The following is a 23,259-nucleotide window of genomic DNA, read 5'->3' on the forward strand; positions in this document are numbered from 1 at the left end:
CTGCGCTACTTAAGGATGAGTTGAAATCGTGACAAGACAAAACTTCGATCTCTCTCCAGCAGAAACATTATTCACCTGTGTCATCTTGACATTTTTATTGTTGCCTGAAACCTGCTGGACACACAAGGAAGCAGCAGGTGCTTTTAAAAGCCAAAGTTATTTCCGCACACATCACTGCTCCCAGATTAGCGCAGGTGCGGCTGCACCGGTCGCACTGTCCTACAGCCGCCCTGAATCTGGGTTACATACAGGGTTCACGTGACAACTGTCTTGCGTCTGAGGTATTTAATAATATCCCTGTTATTGGGCGGGGCAGGAATGGTTTCTAGGGTCATGTTTAAAAACAATCACTTTCAATAAGTACTTCTCAGCGCAGCGCTATAATGTGCATATTAATGTCAAAGCTCTGCACGCCAAAGAAATACACATTTTTGAAGTTTAAAGAGACTTTATCATATGTTACATGATGTCTGGTGCATAATTCACACGGCAAACATTTCCTGCCCTTCTTTTAAAAAATGTACAAGGAAAAGAGATATGTAGCAGTCAGTTTCAGGTGAGGCTTCTGGGTGTCATGGCAACATGTGGGAGGGTCGTTGTGAAGAAGATTCTTTGAACTGTAGATAACAGTTGGGGGGTGGGGGGGGGGGGGGGGGGGTCACTCTCACACCAGCCTCAGCTCCGCTCCTCCATAGAGACAGAAGAGCGGGAAGAGCCTCTGTGTGAAGGGGGCCGGCGGGTAGGAGTAGAGAAGCTCCATGGAGTCAGCATTGTACAGGGACAGCCGCCCCCCTCATAGTCCAGATACACCCCCAGCTTCAGGGGCTTCTCACGCGGGGACAGAGGGGTCTCAGGGGAGGTGAGAGCCTCGTACTGACCCTTCGACCCCCGCACAGCCCAGACTCCCCCCTCAGGTGACCATGTGAAGAAGCCCTTCTTGTTCACAGACTCCGCTGCGACCCCCACATGCCACTCTCCCCCCCCCTGCAGCAGCTGCACCTCCCAGTAATGTCTGCCGGAGGTGAACCCTTCGCTCCCCAGCACACAGTAGTAGTAGGTGAATCTCTTGGGGGTGTCCGGGAGGGGCTGTGCTGTGCCCGTCTCTCTCACACGTCTCCCTCCCTCGGACAGGAGGAGCCGAGGATGAGCCGTGTCAGGATCCAGAGTCACCATCACTGCAGAGAAGAGATTCAGAATTAGAGATTTAATGACACAAAGAAAGGCTGTAATTACTGATTCTGTTTTACATATGATTAATTTACACCACATCTGGAAGGAGCACACAGCGCTAGAAAGGAAAAATAAAACCCACGCAAGCAGAGGCTACAACAAAACAAGAAGGGGGTACCTTGTATAGTTTACTTTTGTGAAACTGAATAACGTTTATTTGATTGATTGATTGAACAAGAAGGGGATTTCCTTAAATTATAGCAGAGGTTCAAACTACCAGACAAATAGTACAGGGGGAAATCGAGACAATTTTTTTTTTTTTTAAAGAATCCAGTGACTGCTTTACTTACATATCACGAGGCAAGTGGATTACAAGCCTGCTTCGTGCATTTTAACCTGGTTTTTCCGAAATAACACCCAAAACTCTTTAAATATCTTTAAAATCTGTTACCTCTGCAGAAATTAAAACTAAAAAATCTGCCTTACAGTGTGAGTACTTGGCGAAAAGGAGCTTCCGAGCCATGGAGAGAAGGTAAACTCAGGTGTTCAGCTCATTGAAGTCATAATGACTTAGGGATTTTGAAGTCTGAGCCGGATACAGTTCCTGAGGGACTGTATCTTAACTCCAATGGGCCACTGGCAGCTAAATGTGTAATAGAGCCAAACACTGTCCTGACAAAGGGCAAGGTTAGGCAAGTAATAGTTGAGGTGCACCAACCATTTAATTCCAACGATAACAGCTTTAAACCTCAACTTTCAGGCTTGGACGGCAAGGATCCTGTCCAGGGAACAAAGCAGTAAATTACTAATGGTATTTCTCTAATAGGGCTGTCGAATTCCATTCGAGTTCGGGAGGAAGACTCAATTGGATGAGACATTTCCACTCACAGGTGGAGCCACAGGCAAAGCCTGTGTTGATACAGGGAGAAGGAATACCTCTGGCTGGCCCCCCCTTATCACTGTGTAGCGGGCTGCGCAGAAATGGGCAACAATCGGGTTTTAGTAAGTGAGAGTTTTATTTGATGAAAGGGAATGTCAGTACACTTTTTTCTCGGGTGTAGTCTCCTGGGAGAACTGCTCCTCTCTCGTCTCTGTCTTCGTCTCGGGGTCTCTGTCTTTTTCCGGATGGGGCTCCGTCTCGGTTCAACCAGATCGGTCTCTGTGGTTAATCCGCAGTCGCCTCTGAGGAAAGGACAAGAGAGGGTATCTCAGTACCGGTGACTATACACTGTAGTGAGGGGAAAGGGGTGAGGAATCCCAAAGTGAAACTAATACAATGTCGGTGCACAGGGAAGTGGGGTAGGTGCTGGGAGGGTTCCTGGGAAGAAGAGACAAGGTAGGGATTACTATACACGCGGTCTTCCCCGCCTCCTCACCCAACCCGAGATACGGTCACGTACCTCTGAAAGCCACACGCCTCCAGGTCGCGTGTGGCCGGGCGACTCGTGGTTCCGATGGTCTCCTGGCTCCCGCGCCGTCGCCTGGTCACGCAGTTCCTCCTCTGCCTCGATCGATGTTACTTCGGGTCTTTCCTCCGCCTTCACGTGTCCTCTCGCTTCTCTCCACCACTCTCCTCCCGATATAGCGTCCTCCTCTCCAATTCCCACGCCGGTGAACAAGCACACCGGACTCTCCTTCACGGTCGTATTTACATCCGGGTTAGGCCCCGCCTCCGCTTCAGGTCGCTTCCAGTTAAAGGGCCAGTCCAGGTTGTCTTCCTCGTCACAGCTATACCATTCGGCCGGTCCGACCGAGCATTGCGACAGGAGGGGGGGTCACATGATGAAGGTTAGGTTAGGCCCCAGCCTCAGAGGTGCCTTCCGAACCCCCGACTCCGTCACACACTGTCTCCAGACATCTCCCGACAAGCTGAAGTACTGGACCGCCACTTCCCTTGTTGGGGAGGAAACGACAACAATACGTGGGCTATTTTGCTTAGTTCATTTCAAACTGTCATCGAAGCCTTACCGTACCAGTCTAGTAAGTCAGACATCTAGGTGGACTTATTCAATACAAAAGCTCTCTATATTCCAGAGGGCACAAGTTGACACACAATATGTTCCTGCTTGTGTCTGCAGTCCAGTTTTAGATAAACTGGCATCCAGCAGCGGTGCGTCCATTGGGGCGTAGGGGCGTAGCCACACCAGCCACCATGGACCTGCATCGCGGCCGCAATCCTAGTAACTATCTTCTAAATGAAATACAGCCGCCGGCGGGAATTGCGCAGGGAGGGTGGCCTGCTGCAGCTTGAGAGACAGTCCACACTCATACTGCAGCAGACCGTAGTGCGCAGTGACAGTCCCGCGGTGCTGGGGAACTTACAGTGCGCATGCTTGGGAAAGTTGGCAACTTTCTCAAGCATGCGCACTAAGTCCCCCAGCGGGACCCAGGGGTGCTTGTTTGCTGCCACAGCCCGGGTTTCCAAAGGGCGACAGGGCGAGCAGGAAATGTGCCCCCCTAGCCAATCCTGGCGCTGCATGCAGCGCCAGGATTGGCTGATCCACGGCGCAGCATCCATCATTGGATGCCGCGTGTGGTGGGACATCCTGTCAAGGAAGAGGCTCAGAGCTCTGCCTCTCGCGAAAGATCCATGCCATATCAAATGTATGGCCTGCGACGGACTCACAGTGCTATTATCACAACAGTAAGGGCAATGGCACACGCACACGTCCATCTCTGCACACACAAGGACAGACCCACACATCCACCAACGGACAGACAGCGCCTACCCGACGAAGTAGGCGATGATGAGGAGCTGCACGGCCCGGTTGATGACGCCGATGGTCCAGCTCTTCAACACCACGGACTTGGTGGTCTCGTAGGTGAAGAAATCTGCGATGCAGGTCATGGTGAGGAGGGGTGTCCGGGGGGGCTGGCAGCCTGGGGGTCTATGTACCTCACCGGGGAGGGGTCCGGGGGGGAGGAGGAAGCCTGGGGTCCTTGTACCTCACCGAGTGGGTGTCCCGGGGAACAGGCACACGGGGGTCTCTGTACCTCTCCGATGGGGTGTCCGGGGGGAGAACAGGCACACGGGGGTTTCTGTACCTCTCCGATGAAGTGTCCAGGGGCGCAGGCAGACTGGGATCTTTATACCTCACTGAGATGTGTCGGGAGATAGGAGGCACCTGGGGGTCTTTGTACCTCCCTGGGGTCCACCCGTGGCAAAGAGGCAGCCTGGGGTCTTTGTACCTCACCGAGGCGGGTATACGGGTGGCGCAGGCAGCCTGGGGTCTCTGTACCTCACTGAGGTCCACCCGTGGTCAGGAGGCAGTCTGAACCTTCTGTTCTTCTCCCGGGTGTGTCAGGGAGAGCAGACAACCCGGGGTCTTTCTACCTCTCTCAGATGCGTTCGGGTTGAAAGTGCAGCCTGAGTTTTCTACCTGACGGAGGTGCTGTCAGGGCCGAGGGGTTAAGAGCTTCTGTGGGACAGCGAGGAGCTATCCGTGGCGAGGCAGGAGGGGTCCGAGGTGAGGAGGCAGGAGGGGTCCGAAGAGAGAGGCAGGAGAGGTCCGGGAGAGGAGGCAGGTGGACCTCTCTACCTCACCGAAGATGAGTCCGGGCTTGTTATGCAAGAGATGTCCCCGGCGAGGAGGGAGGAGGTATCCTGGGAGAGGAGGCAGGTGGTGTCCGGGATGAGGAGGCAGATGGAGCTCTCTACCTCAGAGTGAGTGAGTTGGCAGGAGGTATCCCGGGTGAGGAGGCAGGAGTTATCCCGGGTGAGGAGGCAGGAGGTATCCTGGGAGAGGAGGCAGTACCTCCGCGAGGTGTTCGGGGTGGGAGCGCTCCTCTCTCACGCGCTGTCTTTATTCTGCCCAGGCACTCTGTCTGCCCCTCCGCTCTCAGTACCTCCCCCTGTCTCTTCTTCTGCCCCGTCTCTGTCACTCTCCCCTTCTTGGTCTTTGCCCCGTTATGTCCTCCGCTCTCTCTTCATCTATATTGAAGGATGTCTCTGTGCACGTGCGCCCTGCTCCTCCTTGTGCCTCGTGCTCTCTGTCTCTCCTTGGTGCCAGCTGCCCTCTCTCTCTCTCTCTGTCTCTCCTCTGCCCTCTCTCTGTCTCTAGTCAGCCCCTGGTCCTTTGCTTCTGGCGGGGTCCACGCTCAGCCCCCCTCCTCTTCACTCCCTCTCTCCGGGACACGCTCACTCGGCTCTCCTCCCCTCTTCTCACACTCACCAGGGCTCCCCTGACTCCTCTCCCCCTCTCTTTTTCTCCTCCCTCCTCAGGATGTCCTACTGACCTTGGAGCTGGGGAATCAGGTTTGGGTCTCGGCTTCGGCTCAACAACCTGAAATTCTGGGCAAATTACTTAATCTCCCCGTGTTTATCGAAAATGATGTGTGTTGTGATTGGTGTTCATGTAAAGCGCTGCAATACCTTCGGGTCGAGTTTGCGCTATATAAAAACTGCAACAACAAAAAAAGCGGATGAAGGATGGGGTTAAAAGTACAAACCGAGTGGTATGCGCATGGGGGAGTGTGACGCAGTGGTAGACGGTGCACAGGGCATAGGTGCCATAGAGTGCAGGAGGGCAGAGAGTCCATCATAGCTCAGTGAAAGTGGGAAACGTCGCAGAGTGGGCGTTTTGTTTTGTCCTGCTTTAGAGTATGCTGTGGAACCTTGCATGGTCATTGTGTGATTATACTGAATAAGCAGCTACCTATGTTATGCCATCTATTAATGTAATAACTGCACTTTCACAATTGCTTTATTAACCTTCCTGCTTTCTCAAATTTGCTTGAAAATGCTCGATTTTTCTTCTTTTTTTTCAAAATTTGGGGTTCAGGCTCGCTTGCTCGCTACGGTGCTGTATGCAAATCACTTTGCGCCTCACCACTTCGCAATGTCACCCACCGCCCCTGCTGGCATCCCTTCCAAGATTTGTAGACTCTGTTTTGGACGACATTAAGCTGCAGTTAAAGACAACTTCAAAAACAGTGGACATTACCACACCAACCAATTCTGACAATTGTGCTTCAAATAATAAAGTTCCTTGCCAAAAAAAAACAACACAATTAGGAAAGGTTACAGTGGAGTCGAGTGAAGTAATTTCGGAACAGCAGCGAGGTGAAGCCGAAAGGTCGTTAACTAGCAGGTGCCACAGAAGAACTGAAAGCTGTGGTGTCCCTCTGCTTTGTCCACCTCGCAAAACTAGTATAGATCTGGGAGAACCAGTAACCCATTGTGGAGATGTGGGTTTGGCGGGCCGGAATAACAGGCTGGGAGGCCGGATGTAGTGAGCTATAGTTTCGGATTTTATTCACAGGTAAGGCACACACAGTAGTGTTCCACAGAGGTATAGGGGAGGAAGTCCAGAGAGAACGTTGTGATGGGTGGGCTCTGTTGTAGGGTTGAGGTCTTGTCCCGGGTACTCTGTAGGGTGTTGTCATCAGATGACGGTCGGGCGATGGGTCTCCTCGGAGATATGTAAGAGAGAGAACAAATTGGGGTTAGTCCAGTCCGATGAGGACTACGGAGTACTCTCACCTTCACCAGGAGTGAGTGGGCCAGGAACTGAAACGTGGTGAAGGCGGGGAAGGGTAGAGGGGTTAGGGTCAATTGCAAGCGGGAGGGGTATAGTGGCTGGGGTGTCCGGGTCAGTGCAAGGATAGGGATATATATATATACAACGTGCTCGTGATACTTCGGTTATCTACACGGACAGTGCTGGGTGCTCGTGACTCTTTCTATCTACAGGTTTTTACAGGTATTTACACTATATTTACACAGGGACACGGAGAAAGGATAGAAGGTACTCACGTGCCCCGCCGCAACTCTCATCCGAGTTGCGGCCGCTCTCCTGCCACCTCCGGAGGTCGCCACCAGTCCTCCGACCACAGGTCTTCTTCCTCCTTCTCCTCTCCGCTTTCCGCCTTCTCTACGCTCTCCTCTCTTCTTCCGCTCTCCGTCGGGGGTTCCGCACCGTTCGCTTTCTCCTGCCACGAGTCCGCTGGGCTGAACAAAGTCTTGACTGCTCTCCCGGCTTTTCTATCTTCCTGGTGGAGCGTAGTTGCCGCACTTCCGCTTCCGGATGGTTCGGGTTCCGGGTCACCAGTAGGGACTTCACTTCCGGTTTCCGGTTTGTCGGGTTCCGGGTCGTCAATGGTTCGCGGATCCTGTGGGTGAAGAGAGGAAGTCCGATGACCTAGGGATGCGGTTTGTCTCGGCGTGGGGGTGGGAGACCCCTGTCGGTTCCGCCCTTCGGATGAGGTAGGGACCCCTGATTTTCCACATCCCCTTTCCCTAGCTGTCTTACTAGTAGGGGTGGAAGGGGCTGGATAACGTGAGAGGTAGTCAGCATTGCCCTGGTCTAGTCCCTTTCGATGTAGCGTTGTGAAACGAAATGGTTGTAACGACAGGAACCACCTAAGAACCCTGTCGTTGTGGCCCCGATTGCGGGCCATCCACTCAAGTGGGGCATGGTCCGTATACAGGACAAATTCCCGGCCCTCTAAATAATACCTGAGACTGTCCACTGCCCATTTAATCGCCAGAGCCTCTTTCTCCACGACTGCATAGTTTTGTTCCCGCTGAAAGAGCTTCCGACTAATGTACAGAACTGGTTTTTCCACCCCTTTTTCGTCTTTCTGGGACAGGACCGCCCCCAAACCCTGATCGGAGGCATCTGTCTGCAGGATGAAAGGACGGGAATAGTCCGGACTGATCAACACTGGTTCCGACAATAGGGATTGTTTGAGGAGGTCGAAGGCCTGCAGCAGAAGAGGAGTGGGTTGTTGCAATTCCTCTTCAGTTCTGGCGGTCTTTTTCAAGAGGTCCGTCAAGGGAGCGGCTATCTGGGAGAACCGGGGAATAAACCTCCTATAATACCCTAGTAACCCGAGAAAGGCACGGAGTTCTCTCTTTGTGTGCGGGAAGGGTATAGAGTGTATGGCTTGTATCTTATTGTTTTGGGGACGAATGACCCCCTCCCCTAAGAGGTATCCCAGATACTTCACACTTTGGGCCGCCAAGGTCGTCTTGGCGGGGTTAATGGTGAACCCATGACTACCCAGGGAGTGAACCACAGCCTGTAAATGGAGTAGGTGTTGTGCCCAGCTGTCGCTGTATATGACTATGTCGTCTAAGTACGCCCCGGCAAAGTCGGCATGGGGTCGTAAGACCAGGTTCATAGCCCTTTGAAATGTCGCCGGGGCCCCATGTAGCCCGAAGGGCATCACTTTAAATTGGAACAAACCCTCAGGGGTTGAGAACGCTGTTTTAGGTTTGTCGTCCGGCTTTAAAGGGATCTGCCAGTACCCTTTACACAAGTCCAGGGTACTGATGTATTTAGCTTTGCCTATCCGTTCCACCATCTCGTCCACTCGAGGCAGGGGATAGGAGTCGAAAGCCGAGATTTTATTTACCTCCCTGAAATCTATGCAGAAACGGGTGGAGCCATCAGGTTTGGGTACTAACACGATTGGGGAATTCCAACTGCTGTTAGACGGTTCGATTATACCCATCTTCAACATTTGGTTGGTCTCTTCTTTTATTACTGCTCGGCGTGCTTCTGGGATCCGGTAGGGCCTCTGTCGCACGATTTTCCCTGCTTCAGTGTGGATTGCGTGTTCCTCTATGGTGGAGTGTCCGGGTAGGGATGAAAACACGGCTTGGACGGAGGACAGGGCCCGTTTAAGGTCCTGTTTGTTGATTTCAGGGAGGTCAGGGTCTATACAGCTCTCGAAGGGCAGAGAGAGTGAGCCAGTCAGGACAGGGAGGGGTCCCTCCCACCTCTTTAATAGATTGACGTGGTAGATCTGGGTGACACTCCGGTTGGCATCCAACTCCAGTTCATAGGTGACGGGAGTCACTTGTCTCAAGATAGGGAAGGGGCCTTGCCACTGACCCAACAGTTTATGGTCAGAGGATGGCAGGAGTAACAACACCAGGTCTCCTAGGTTGAAAGAACGGGCCTTAGTTCCTTTATTATACTGCTGTTTTTGAGTGACCTGCGACGCTGTCAGATTCTGCCGCACTATTTCTCTGATTTGGGTCAAGTGGGTTCGGAGGTTATCAACATACTCGGGGAGAGGGCGGGTACGGTCTGGCTCAGCTTCCCACGCCTCGCGAGCCATGTCTAACAAGGTCCTCGGGGCACGTCCATATAATAATTCATATGGGGAATACCCGGTGCTGCTTTGCACTTTGCACCGAATGGCGAAGAGGGCGAGGGGAAGCATCTCCTCCCACCTTTTACTTTCAAGGCCCAGGAGCTTTTTCAGGGTGGATTTGAGGGTGGCGTTATATCTCTCCACCAACCCGTCTGTCTGGGGGTGATAGGCCGAAGTCCTTATCTGTTTGATACCCAAATTGGCGCATACTTGACGCATGAGGGAGGACACGAAAGGTGTACCCTGATCCGTTAAGATCTCCCGAGGGAATCCTACCCTACTGAAGATGGAGATAAGGGCTTTAGCGATGTTTTGTGTAGTGGGCTGCTTCAAAGGGATGGCCTCCGGGAACCTAGTGGCGTAATCTACTAACACCAGGGCGTACCTACACCCCGACCTAGAGGGTAACAGGGGTCCTATCAGGTCCATACCCACTCGGGAAAAAGGGACGTCAATAAGAGGAAGGGGTTGGAGAGGCACTCGGGGGGGTCGATACCGGCTGTTTCTCTGGCAGACCGGACACTCCTTACAGTATCGCTTTATTTGGCCATGAACGCCCGGCCAATAGAACTTGTCGAGGATAGTTTGGCCGGTTTTTAGATCACTGAAATGTCCTCCCAGCAAATGACTGTGGGCCAGGTATAGGACCTTGTCCCGAAACAATCCGGGGATAACTAACTGAGTGGGATCCTGGGGCCCCCCTTTTCTATATAGGAGTCCATGTTTGCGAAAGAAGTAAGGACCTACGTGCAGGGGGTCCTCATTGTCCAGGGCACGATTCCAGGCTTCCTGTAAGACGGGGTCCTCTTGCTGTGCGGCGCGGAATTCGCGGTCCGTTTCCCAAGGATGATCGTCGACATGAGCAGGGAAGGCGCCTGTAAAGGTTCTCTTTTCTCTTTTCTTTTGTTTCTTAGTCTTTCCGGGTTTTGAGGGAGAGTCCGTAGTCGGGGATCCATGGGGAAACGGAGCCTCCGCCCACCATTTCTTTAGGGAGTCTGTAGTGTCTTTCAGGAGGTGGGGAAGACCGCTATAATCGCTGCCTAATATGGCTTGTTCCGGGAGATTAGGAACCAGCCCGACTGTTAACATGCTACCCACATCTGCGTTTTGTTGTATCCTTACTTGAGCCGTTGGATAGCTCTTGGTGTCGCCGTGAACACATTTTATAGCGACAGTCCCAGTATGGGGTCCGACAGGATGGGGTAGTTCCTGGGGTCTTAGGACACTATGTCTACACCCCGTGTCCGCCAAGGCCATCATACGGTGTCCATCAATTCTCACGGGGCAGCGAAAAGGGGGAGGGGTGACTTAGTTGGTGAGGCATACATAGTTCCGTGCCATCCCTATGTCCATCGGTTCCTCCTTTTGAGGACACACCCGGGCTATGTGTCCGTATCCTCCACAGTGATAACACTGGGGACCGGGTGGGGGAGGTCGAGGCAGGACTGGGTATGGCATCAAGGGAGCGGGATCCGGTTTTCTGACCGGGGTTGGTGCTCTTTGGGGCCGGGAGTGGTTGCTATGAGGAATGCGTGGATGTTGTTCTTCTTTGCCCCGTTGGGACTCTTGGGCTCTACTGTAGGCGCTGGCTATTTCCACCGCGCTGTCCAAAGTCAGGCGGGCGTGTTGTCTCACCCATTTTTGTGTGGCTGGATGAAGAGACGCCAAGTACTGTTCTAAATATATCTTTGCAAGGATCTCTTCCTTCGTGGCGGTGGCCGGTTTTAGCCATCTGTTGGCCAAGTCCTGTATCCTAAAGGAGAGTGCACGCGGCGTTTCTTGGGGGCCCTCTTTGGCCTGACGCAAACGAACCCTATACGTTTCGTCGTCGATTCCCAGTCTCTCAAGAATGCAGGTTTTTACATCTTGGTAGGGAGTCACTCCCTGGATATTGGCCTGCTGATAGGCGGCCTGTAGTTCGCCCGTTAACAGTGGACCAAGGTAGTGGCTCCAGCGATCGGCAGGCCAGGCGGCAGCCTGCGCCAAGCGCTCGAAATTGGTGAAAAAATAGTCGGGGTCTTCACCCGACACATATTTTTGGAGAACCACTGAGGGTAAGGAGGTGGTTGGCCTTTGTTGCCCCATGACGGTGGTCAGTTTCTCGAGGGCTTGGTCCTGAGCAGTCCCCTGTCCTTTAAGGACATCGTGTAGTTGGCCACGGTCATCCTCGGCAGTCTTGAGGAACCTCTCCATCATTTTTCCAAGCATCTCCTGGCTCTCCGCCAGCTGTTTAACCGCGGCCTCCATGCTTCCGGCAGATCCCACTTCTGACACCACCTGTGGAGATGTGGGTTTGGCGGGCCGGAATAACACGCTGGGAGGCCGGATGTAGTGAGCTATAGTTTCGGATTTTATTCACAGGTAAGGCACACACAGTAGTGTTCCACAGAGGTATAGGGGAGGAAGTCCAGAGAGAACGTCGTGATGGGTGGGCTCTGTTGTAGGGTTGAGGTCTTGTCCCGGGTACTCTGTAGGGTGTTGTCATCAGATGACGGTCGGGCGATGGGTCTCCTCGGAGATATGTAAGAGAGAGAACAAACTGGGGTTAGTCCAGTCCGATGAGGACTACGGAGTACTCTCACCTTCACCAGGAGTGAGTGGGCCAGGAACGGAAACGTGGGGAAGGCGGGGAAGGGTAGAGGGGTTAGGGTCAATTGCAAGCGGGAGGGGTATAGTGGCTGGGGTGTCCGGGTCAGTGCAAGGATAGGGATATATATATATACAACGTGCTCGTGATACTTCGGTTATCTACACGGACAGTGCTGGGTGCTCGTGACTCTTTCTATCTACAGGTTTTTACAGGTATTTACACTATATTTACACAGGGACACGGAGAAAGGATAGAAGGTACTCACGTGCCCCGCCGCAACTCTCATCCGAGTTGCGGCCGCTCTCCTGCCACCTCCGGAGGTCGCCACCAGTCCTCCGACCACAGGTCTTCTTCCTCCTTCTCCTCTCCGCTTTCCGCCTTCTCTACGCTCTCCTCTCTTCTTCCGCTCTCCGTCGGGGGTTCCGCACCGTTCGCTTTCTCCTGCCACGAGTCCGCTGGGCTGAACAAAGTCTTGACTGCTCTCCCGGCTTTTCTATCTTCCTGGTGGAGCGTAGTTGCCGCACTTCCGCTTCCGGATGGTTCGGGTTCCGGGTCACCAGTAGGGACTTCACTTCCGGTTTCCGGTTTCCGGTTTGTCGGGTTCCGGGTCGTCAATGGTTCGCGGATCCTGTGGGTGAAGAGAGGAAGTCCGATGACCTAGGGATGCGGTTTGTCTCGGCGTGGGGGTGGGAGACCCCTGTCGGTTCCGCCCTTCGGATGAGGTAGGGACCCCTGATTTTCCACACCCATATTACCCATACTTTGTTAAGGTGCGACCCACTTGAAGACATCACACAACCGACTAAAAGACAGCGTCAGAGGCTTAGGAAAGCTCATTACAAAAAGTCACATTTTGGGAAAGAGTGGATCGCATGCTAGTCAGTCTGGTCAAGTCTACCCAATTTTAAAAACAAGCATTGGAATAGCCAATAGGTCTCGCCTTTGGGACTTTATAAGTGTTTAGCGATCGCTATTGCCATTTCTGTTAGCTTATATATAATTAGGATTATATTATGTATAATTGAACACCTGTATTAAAAAAGAAATAACAAAAAATGCTGCAACGCATGTCTACTATGAAGACGAACCTTGTGGGATGTTTCCGGGTTATGTGCACTTTTGTCAGTGCTGGGGCACCTTGAAATCAATCAGAGTACTTGTAGAGCGCGCTACTTACCCGTGAGGGTCTCAAGGCACTGAGGGGGAGGGGCTCCTCCTGCTCGAAGAGCCAGGTCTTGACGAGTCTTCTGAAGGCGAGTAGGTCTTGGGTCTGCCGTATGTGGGTAGGGAGGGTGTGCCAGGTCTTGGCGGCGAGGTAGGAGAAGAATCTGCCGCCGGAGATCGTTCGTTGGATGCGGGGATAGCGGCGAGGGCGAGGCTGGCGGAGCTGAGCTGGCGGATGCGGGTGTAGAAGCTGAGTCTGCTGTTAAGGTAGGCTGGTCCGGCTTTGTGGAGTGCTTTGTGTGCGTGAAAGCAAATGGCAGTGATGATATACTCAAGCTTTAAGTCCCTTACATGTGAATAACAAAGAAGCTCCCATTAGGAGAATATACCATGCGCTATCGAGAAACGGAAAAGGGCCTTGTGTGACATCGTGTCACTGCCGTTATATTATTTATATGAAATACCGATAGAGATATCAAAATAAAAAAGATTGTTGTTTGGGCCTTTACATTCACGATGGGTAAACCCGCATTACAAGCCGTGCTGTCACTGAATTAGTAAATGTCGTTAGGGATCCATCCCAAACTGAATTTGTTTTTGCATCGACCACAAAGGGGTTCATTTTTGCACAAATATTATGAGCATTAATGATCTAATAAAAACAAAGCTGCTCTTGTTATGTAGCTGTATATTCATTCATTCATCTTACAGGGAAAATCCAATACAAGCATTGGAAATGCAATAGGTCTCACATTTGTTTGGGTTAGAGCTATTGGCATTGTAAATGGCAATGTGCTTTACCTGTGTAAAACACATTTGATGTGTGTGTATGCATGTGTTGTGTAGTGGAATAATGTGGGTTGGATTGTAATTTTTAGTTGCGGAATCGTGTCGAGTGGATTTGTGTAGTGGAATTATGTGGCATGGTGTGAAGTGGAATTATGCAGATAGTATTTATGTGGTATTGAGTGTACTGGAACTATGTGGAGTGAGATTGTGTGTTATGTGTGTAATTATGTGGAATGATATTTTGTGTTGAATGATGGGATATTTACTTTTATTTTAATATCTTTTCTTTCAAACACAAATACAGTGATGAACAGTAAAAACTGTACCTCAACAGAAAATTTTCCCTTCAGTGTTGTTAAACATGGGGCAGTAGTGTGAAAACACGATCAGTAGCAAGTCTTAGGCTGACTAGAAAATGCCCTGTTTAATCCCTTATTCAAGATCAGTGTTTAAGGCAGCATGGAAAACAATCAAAACAATGTATTGCTGCTGTTAACAATAAAGCCTGAGAATACAAATCTGTTTTGTACTCGTCAATTAAAGTCACTCATAACCAATATCCTGACTGATTAAAGATAATGCTTGACGTCTTTGAAACTCCACCAATACACATAATCAGACATTAAAATGAGCGAGAAGGTTGCACTACCACAACATGTAGATGTCCCTGCAATGGTCACTCAATTAAACAGCAATATTCCCACTGTCAGCAAACATGATTTTAGTGAAATCATCAAAAATGTTGATAGTGATGTAATATCACCATTAAGATCATCTGTGACCATGCACGAGGCCTTGAGTAGTGCTCTGGGCCCAGGGTCACCGCTCAGTAGATCCTTCTTTCAATTGACCGACTCCACGCGTTTTCTTGTGCAAGAGATCCGGGTAACAAGTCTCCTGATGGGTGCTGTACATGATTCGGAAGGTGTCTCACTGATGTGTGGTAGGGATACACTCAAAACAACGACCAGCCCCATGAATCGGCCAAGACAACGACTCGTCGCAGCTGATCAAACCACGCAGAGAACGATTACCAGCTTTTCCTGTGTAAATATATGCCGTTTATCATGGCTAGCCTAACTAGTACCAAGTGTATGTGTGAGTAGATCTTAATTAAATGATGTTTCCTCTACTGCTCTCCTATCTCTCATTCTCCCTCCCTCCAGAAACCAAGGGAAAGCCAAGTGTATGCATCTTGTGTGAAATCACCTATACTTCCATGGAGCAGGAAGGCTGGAGTACACCTTTGTTTGACTAAGACACTTCCTGAAGAATGAAGAATTGTGGACATTGGCATGATCAAAGTTGCACACCCACACAAAGAGATGGGCTGCATGTCAATTTCCTGCATTATGTACTGAATGAACAAAGGAACCAAGTTCCTTGAAAGAGTACTCTGTGTTTTTTTTGGTCCTTTCACCATTTTCGTGTTCTCAATTATCACAGCTGGAGACTGCCACATCACTGTTTACCTTGACATGATGCTGAATTAGCATGGAGGACCATGAGCCGTGCCACTATTCAATATGCCTTGGAGTCAGTAGTAGTCATATGCGTCCCCATATGTGATGTCATTAAGGTCAAAGGATGTGTGATGTTACTTCCCGTACACCTGCCATTTTGGTGTATTGATGTCTATGATTCTGCCCATAGCCGAATCTGTGAACAGCAACAGGTCAGTATGAGCTTGCATAACTTGCAAAAGGTGCCAATGCCTGGTAGTCAAATCGTTGCAATCAAAGCTATTGATCAACATAATGGACTGCCGGGATTCAAACCTGTACCCCTTGTGAATAAGTCTTTCATTATGATCCCTAAACCAACATTCGCAGGCACTCAGGGGTCACTTGTGTGTGGTAAAATGAATCAGTCTATCTTGGCAACTAATAAAGCTGTGGAAATTGCTGCAAAGTGACTTCTGCACTTAAGGGAGTACCACGTCATCTGTCCATTCAGAACAACCATCTTGTCGAGAAGCTCCCGACTTTGATGCTAAATTGTCCCAGAAACTGAGACAATAAACAAGCAGCTGTGCATCACCTACAGTGACTCTTTGTCTTGACCTCGGTCTGGTACATGGATGTCATAACTGTTTAATTCCTTGCACCGTGACACGGGCAAAAAAGAAAATCACATATATAAACATTGCCTGAAGTCCACAGCACTACCGCTGCATATGCCAATCAGTCACAATTAGAGAATCCTAATCAAGTTAATGGACATCTCGTCTCTTGGTCGGTACGTCTGCGGGGTATGAGGAACGTGTATATTGTATTCAACTTGAAAATGCCTCCCTGACCAAGCCCATACAGGGGCAGCAATAATGAAGCCAGCAACGGGAGGGGCTGCTTAGCAGATCCGCTCTGGCCACAGGAGAGGGCAAGGTACGCTAATGGCAGAAGGGATGAACAACATAAGAGGAGCTACGGGCAGTCTCATGGCGGAGCAAAAAGATGGCGGTAATTAGACGAAGGGACACGTAGCACAAAAGGAGGGAGGAAAGGTGCAGAGCGGCATGCACAAAAAGTGGACGGGCGCACAGTAGTGGTTGTGAAAAGTGACTCGTAAATAAATTCAAAAATAGTCCCGAGCTCAGCCAAAGTAGTACAACGCCATTGTAGAATTGGTCAAGGTGCTGTGGGACAGCACCGCTACTCTTCGGATGCTCACACACAACACAAACAAGGGTGCAAATGTTTCACCTGGGAGTGCAGGCGGTGTACTCGATTGCCCAGCAACACGCCGTCAGAGGCTGGAGGTGATCAGGTATGCCGCCTCATGTTTCCAAGCCGCTCTCCGCTTGCTCACGCTGCCTTGTGGCAAATCTATATACACACTTCTCTCTGCTTATAGAGAGAGCAACTAACAGAACAAGCCCGGGAGTGGTGCGTGCATGCGTGCTTAGCGACGTCTTCACTTTTCAAGCACTGCACTTGAGCTTGTGGCACGCCGCTGCTTGATCCTGCAAGGTGGATGACGCCACATGCACGAGTGCAGCGCTTGAAAAGTGAAGACCGATGGCTAAAGGCCCTCCTAGAGCAGCGCATGCGCGCTGCCTAGGCGAGACCTAAAAAATAACTGCTAACAGAACAGAATCAGTTAACACGTTGGGAGTGGAGATGGACCGAATTCAGGCAGCAGATACTCACAGTGATCAAAACGGACCCCAGTCGAATAAATAGTGACATGATAGTCAAACCCTTATTACAATTAGATCCAACCTTACTACTGGAAGTTTCCCCACTACTGGAAAATGAGAGTCTTAAAGCAGCAAAGTTAGAGCAGAAGCAAGAACTAGGAGGAAAGCAAAGGCTTACAAGAGGTGAAGCTGCTTCTCAAAAGTAAACCAGGCTTCGACAGCTGTCCTTCAGGTAGAAAAGGTTGAGAAATCTTGGGGCAAATGTTCTGCAACTGGGGTGCATCTCAGAGGTGCTAGAAGGTGATCTGTACTAGTCAGTACACTCTATTAGAAGTCACAGAGTGACAAAGCTACTTCAAATACTTCAAAGGTATACAGTAGTAATCAGTACACCGCAATGGATGCTGTAGGGAAGGAAAGCTACTAGAGGTATACAGCACTAGTCAGTACACTGCGTTACATGGTACAGAGTGAGAGAGTTATTAGAAAGTATACAGTACTAGTCAGTACACTGCATTACATGGTACAGAGTTATTAGAAGGTATACAGTACTAGTCAGTACACTGTATTAGATGGTACAGAGCTACAGAGCTACTCCAAGCTTTAATGTAATAGCCAGTACAGTGCATTAGATTGTACAGAAAACAGAATTGATCCAAGACATACTGTACTAGTTAGTAATCTATATTAGATGATACAGAGCGAGAGAGCTACTCAAAGGTATACAGTACTAGTCAGTACACTGCATTTGATGGTACAGAATGACAGATCTACTCCAAGGTATACAGTTCCAGTCATATACTAACCTGCATTGTAGATGGATGCACTGCATCAGTGTAGATATATGCGCTAGGTTAGTGTAGGTGCATGTGCTACGTCAGTGTAGGTTCATACACTACGTCACTATAGGTGCATACATTAGATCAGAGTAGAAGTATGTGCCAGGTCAGTGTAGATGCATGCACTAGGTCAGTGTAGGTGCATGTGATAGGTCAGTGTAGGTGCATGCCCTAGGTCAGTGTGGGTGCATGCGCTAGGTCACTGTAGGTGCATGCCCTAGGTCAGTATGTGCTGGGTCATTGCAGAAGCATGTGGTAGGTCACTGTTGGACCTAGAACTCTGGAACACAGAATGTGGTATGCAGTACATGCCAAATTCTGAGGTGCAATTCCATGCCATCCCATATTTTACTATGATCCCACCCCATATCACATCACACCATCCCATTATAACGTTCCATACCATACCGCCATAACATACCATTTCATAAAACTACAATCCACACCATCCAATCGCATCTAATCCCTTCCTACCCCATACCATACCACCATAACATTCCATGCCATACCATTCCATAGCATACCACCATCCCACCACACCATCATACCATATTACACCCTGATACCAATCCATAGCACACCACACCATCCCATCCAATCATAACGTTCCAAACCATACAATACCATACCATACACAATCTCATCCCTTCCTATCCCATACCATACGAACATAACATAACATTCCGTACCATACCACACAAAACCATACCATACAACATCATTTTCATGAACCATAACATACAGAGCTAATTGTCACAATGATATTTACCTTTATAACTCTTCACCACCATCTCTGGGCACTGAATCTTCACATTATTACACCTGTAATAACAGACACATCATCTTTGTATTAAAGAGCAATGACAGCTACAGGACCAAAGGATGAACATCACATAAGACCTGTATTTGAAATAAGATTCATATTAAGAGCAGCGCCTGCGGACTAGAGCTCAGTGTGAGTTACTGTTCATACACCACAGTCACAGCTCTAACGAGATCCAAAAGTACCTTTAACATCTTATGACAGGATGTGGGTGTTCTATGGCAGATAGCTCAGTGAGACCAGTGTGCTTCATGTGAGTCCACGGAGAGCCTCAGATTGGGTTGTCTATGAACGGTGGTCAGCTCAGTGAGAGGGGGGCTGACTAACAGGTTACATCTGCTTCTGGTGGAGTCTTGTGTATATAAAGTACGCACAGCCGGAGATTGGCCCCAATATTGCACGCATGGCTGGAGGGGTTACACGTGCTCCGAAAATACCATAAATTCAGATGCCACATTAGTTAGGAATATATAGCCAATCAGGTAATAAGCAAGTGGTCCGGGACTGCTTTAGAGAAGAGTAATTTATAATTTATCATGTGTGTGTTGCTTAATTAAGTCAAACACTGGTAAGACATACCAACAATGAACACAACAACATACCCTGCTATCTAAGATAGCATTTTTCAAAACGTACAGTCAATGTAAAACACGAAAGCGTCAAAGAATAGTTTAAGTCCAGTATATTTAATTTCATATACTTGAACCAGATCAAAAGTTAATTTAGACAAAAGGAAGGTACAAAGGCTGCTCAAGGGACAGGAGAAGAATGGGTGTGCTCGTGATGGGTAGGAAAAGGTGAATGGTCACTAATATTCAGAGTTTATACATTTTTAATGCTTAGGCAATGGACTGGTAAAAAGACAAGTACAGAAAGGCCTGTCCTAAACAGATTATTTATAAAAATATTTACAGTTTTTTGTAAATGCATAAATGCAACATCAAGTGAAGGGGATGGGTTGAGATACAGGCCGTGGATGGGTGGGGTGCGTCGACGTTTCCACTCGGCTTGTGCATAGATGGTGTCTTATACCTCTTCAGCACGAAAGGGGGGGGCAACCTAGGGGTGAAAGATCAACTGTGCGTTAATTGGCGCCTATTACCCAATCCGGGAGAGAACTGAGTGACGGTTGTGAGAAGTTGGCCTGATATATAATGTTCACTATTCTAGTGAGCACTTTGTATCAGTCCAAACAACCCTTATGGTGATTGGTTGTAAGTCAACCTTATAGACCAGCTATCCTAGTAGCGTGGATACGAGCAGTCTTCGGGCTAAACTCTAGAGGGCGTGTTAAGCCAGCTGTTATACCATCACATATACCCCTTGAACACCAAGTGAAAGGACACCACACAAGTGTTATGAAAATAAACAGTGTATTTATTAGAATCACAACAGCCCTGTACTCTTTATGAGGACAGGGTACTAAGCACACAACAAAACTCTTACGAAAATACTTCGAGGTGCACAATTTACACAAATGCCCGAGGGGCACACAAAACCATATACTATGAAAGTGGAATGCGAAATTACTAGCAGGTAAGTACTGTACTAATAGGCTTTGGAATCGCTAGGACTTGACTACTGAACCTTCAGATTACTAATAGGAGGCCTAGGGGACTCGGGTGCAGAGTGTGCACTCTCACGCGGGATGCGGGACAAAGTCTATGGTAGCTAGTAAAAGCAAAGTTAGTGTTCTCGGGCGAACCCGACCTGGTAGGAGGAAAACAAAAGTGGATTCTGACCCTTGGATAGTGAGGCTATGCTGGGGCACCGAAATGCCGAAGTTACCTAGCCCAGGGGCTGCAGCTGCATATGTCTCAAAAGACGTTGGGAATCCTCGTTGCCGGACCAGGAGCCTGAAGAAAGAAGTTACTGGCAGGCAACCAGTGAAGATAGTTCGAGTTGATCCAAGCCTGGATCAAAGATGGATGACACCTGAAAGCAGAGGGGACCAAGTTCGTGACTACTAGCCAGTAGTCAGGTGGCACCAGGAGGGCACCGGATGGTAGTCACCTCGACTAGGTGAGTAGGCGACGCTGTGCTCTGCAGATCTCACGGACCAGGAGGCGTTGTCGGCGACCAGGATGGAGGTGCGAGCTGTCCCACGATGGATGAAGCTGTCGGCGTCGCTGGACCCAGGATTGGGCAACAAAGCCATGGCAAATTCAAGCCTACGCGGTGGACTCAAAATGGCGTCTTGAGTGGACCAGGAGGGTCCGGGGTGCTCCTCTTTTGGAAGGGAGCAAGGGCCAGTCTGGAGCAACCAGACCAGCAGCAGTGATGTCGTCGGGCGTCGTTAAGAAGGCCACAAGCCAGCGGGCTAGTAGCCAAACAACGCGGTGAGCAGCAAAAAGCAAAAGGGCCCCACGCAGATCGTGGAGATGCTGGGAGGCTGTACTTCGGTGCTGGAGCTGCTCAGGGTCGGGGCTTCTCGGACCCCAAAGCACTCACCAGAGGATCCCTCGGCGGTCGTGCTGGAAAGAAGTCGTGCAGTCTTGAAGATGGCCGGTCCCTCGAGGTCTCGTCGCACCCACGGTTCTCAGCTTAGCTGTAGAGGTGGGTAGAGGTCAGAGGTGCCAGGGAAGCCGGTTCTCGTCGAGCTGGGCAGTCGGATTCCGGAGGAAGGACTTGCAGCAGACCGCAGTGTTCTTAAGATGGTGCCTGCGGATGCAGGGTGACTACTCCTTAGTCACAAGGGAGAATCTTGAAGAAGAAATCTTGAAGTCCTTTCGTAGAAAGTCGTGTCTTGATTCCAAAGATGATCTAATTTGGAAGGGGGCCCGCTCCTAACTTTATACTAGGAAAAGGGGCTGACCCGGTGACTAGGTCCTGCCTATGGGTGGGACTAGGAGGGGGGTGGTTACACCCCTCTCCCATGCCGGACTTTCCCCAGGCCAGGGGCTGGTGTGCCCCTGGAACTGGTTCTGGCCGGCCTATGTGTAGTGAGCACCGGGGTGCCACTCTGCAGTCACCTTCCTGTAAGGCCCTGCCTACCCAGGATACACAAAACCCTGTCTGGGATGGTGCTAGCACCGCCCCTGACAGGAAACCCTTTGTCCAAGCTCCCCTCGCTGGAAGGACTCCCAGCTGTAGGGGTCAGACTTGTGTCTGTGGTAGCAGCATCCATTTTGTGATGCTGAGGCTCGAGTTAACTTTAACCGGGGTTCAGGGTTACATACATGTCGTGTCCCTCTAGAAGGGTGGAATGCTAACCCCGTCGCCAGAATTGGCTAGGGGTTAGTATTCCAATTCGTATGACACCTTACTCGACATGTCTTGATAAAGCAATACCAGAGTTAGCATATAACCGCGAGGATTATAATGCACTTAAGAGTATATGGTATGCGATATCATGGAACAGCTATTAGGACTTGGTTCCGCAAGCTGCAAACTGGCTCAGCTCATGCCAGAGCTCCATCTCACATGATTCCAAGCACTCTGCCTTCAGGATTGTTAAGGCCTGCCATAGGAGTGACTTATAGGAATCCATGTGTCCATTTTTAGGGTTAGATATAGGTATACTATATCTACAGCAAGGGGTGATTACACCACCTTGCCCCAGCTGTCCTGCAGCCAATTGTGTCAGATTTAGATGGCCATCCAGGGGTGGCATAATACATGCTTCAGCCCCTGGTAGGCCCTGGGTACACCTATGCCCCGAGTTACAGGGTCTGATAAGGAGGCCCAGTACCAATTGGAAATGTACCTAGGGTACATGGAATCCATTTTACAGAGAGAGAAGTAGGCCTGGGGTCCTGATTGGCAGGGTCCCAGGTCGACTATGTCATAAACCAGCTAAAACACAGGGCAAAAAGTTGGGGGCAACCATAGTCAGGATCTACCTTCCTACAACGGTATAGTACTGACCTAATCCTGGTGTCACACAGGCATCTCAGGTAAACCACTGGAGGTTGAGAAGTTAATGGCTCAGTCAGGGTTTTCTGTGGAAAACCAATACTTAAATTAGTTTTGGTTGACTGATCATGGCTATCCTGTCAGGCACCTCAAGAAGGCGCGTAAGAGGGCATGGTTTAGCCACAGGGAGTATCTTCTGGAACCTTAAAGCAATAATTCCCAGACACAGGATCGATTAACTTGTGTCACGACCTATTACACCAAGAGCAATGACATCGGAAAACTGTGAACAAACATTGCCACCTGGTTGCTGACGATCTGGGTATACCAAACCCCACCATGCATGCCTTTAGAAAAGGGAACGTATCAGGGACTTTTTGGTGAAATCTTTACTTCCACCCAAACCCAACAGTGTCCAGTTACCACTATGGAACATCACCCCCATCAAGGGCCGTCTTAAGTGTGGGGGCTGCAAAGCCTGCCGAATGACCAAGGAGATCAAGAATTTCAAACACAATGACTACACGTACACAAAGAGGGATCACACCAATCGTAACTCCTCAGGGGTCATATATGCCATCTCATGCCCCTGTAACTTTTTATATATCGGGCAAACAATGCAGAAAGTCAAAACCCGTGTCTTACAACACTGTAGTAGAATACGGTGTGGGGTACAAGGTGCCCCACTAGTAGAACACTTTATCACCTTTGGGCACTCGGCCGAGAGCCTAAAAGGGTGGGTGATCGAAAAAGTCCAAAGGAGCCCAAGGGGTGGGAATTTCTC

At 49.8% G+C, this 23,259-nt stretch overlaps 1 pseudogene; it reads right to left on the minus strand.

Annotated features, from left to right (window-relative positions):
- Positions 1-551: 551 nt before the first annotated feature.
- The window catches only part of LOC147710176 (E3 ubiquitin-protein ligase TRIM39-like), a 110,491-nt pseudogene continuing 87,783 nt past the window's right edge, over positions 552-23,259 (minus strand).

This window comes from Lissotriton vulgaris, chromosome 5 (genome assembly GCF_964263255.1).
Source record: "Lissotriton vulgaris chromosome 5, aLisVul1.2, whole genome shotgun sequence".
Lineage (NCBI taxonomy): Eukaryota > Metazoa > Chordata > Amphibia > Caudata > Salamandridae > Lissotriton > Lissotriton vulgaris.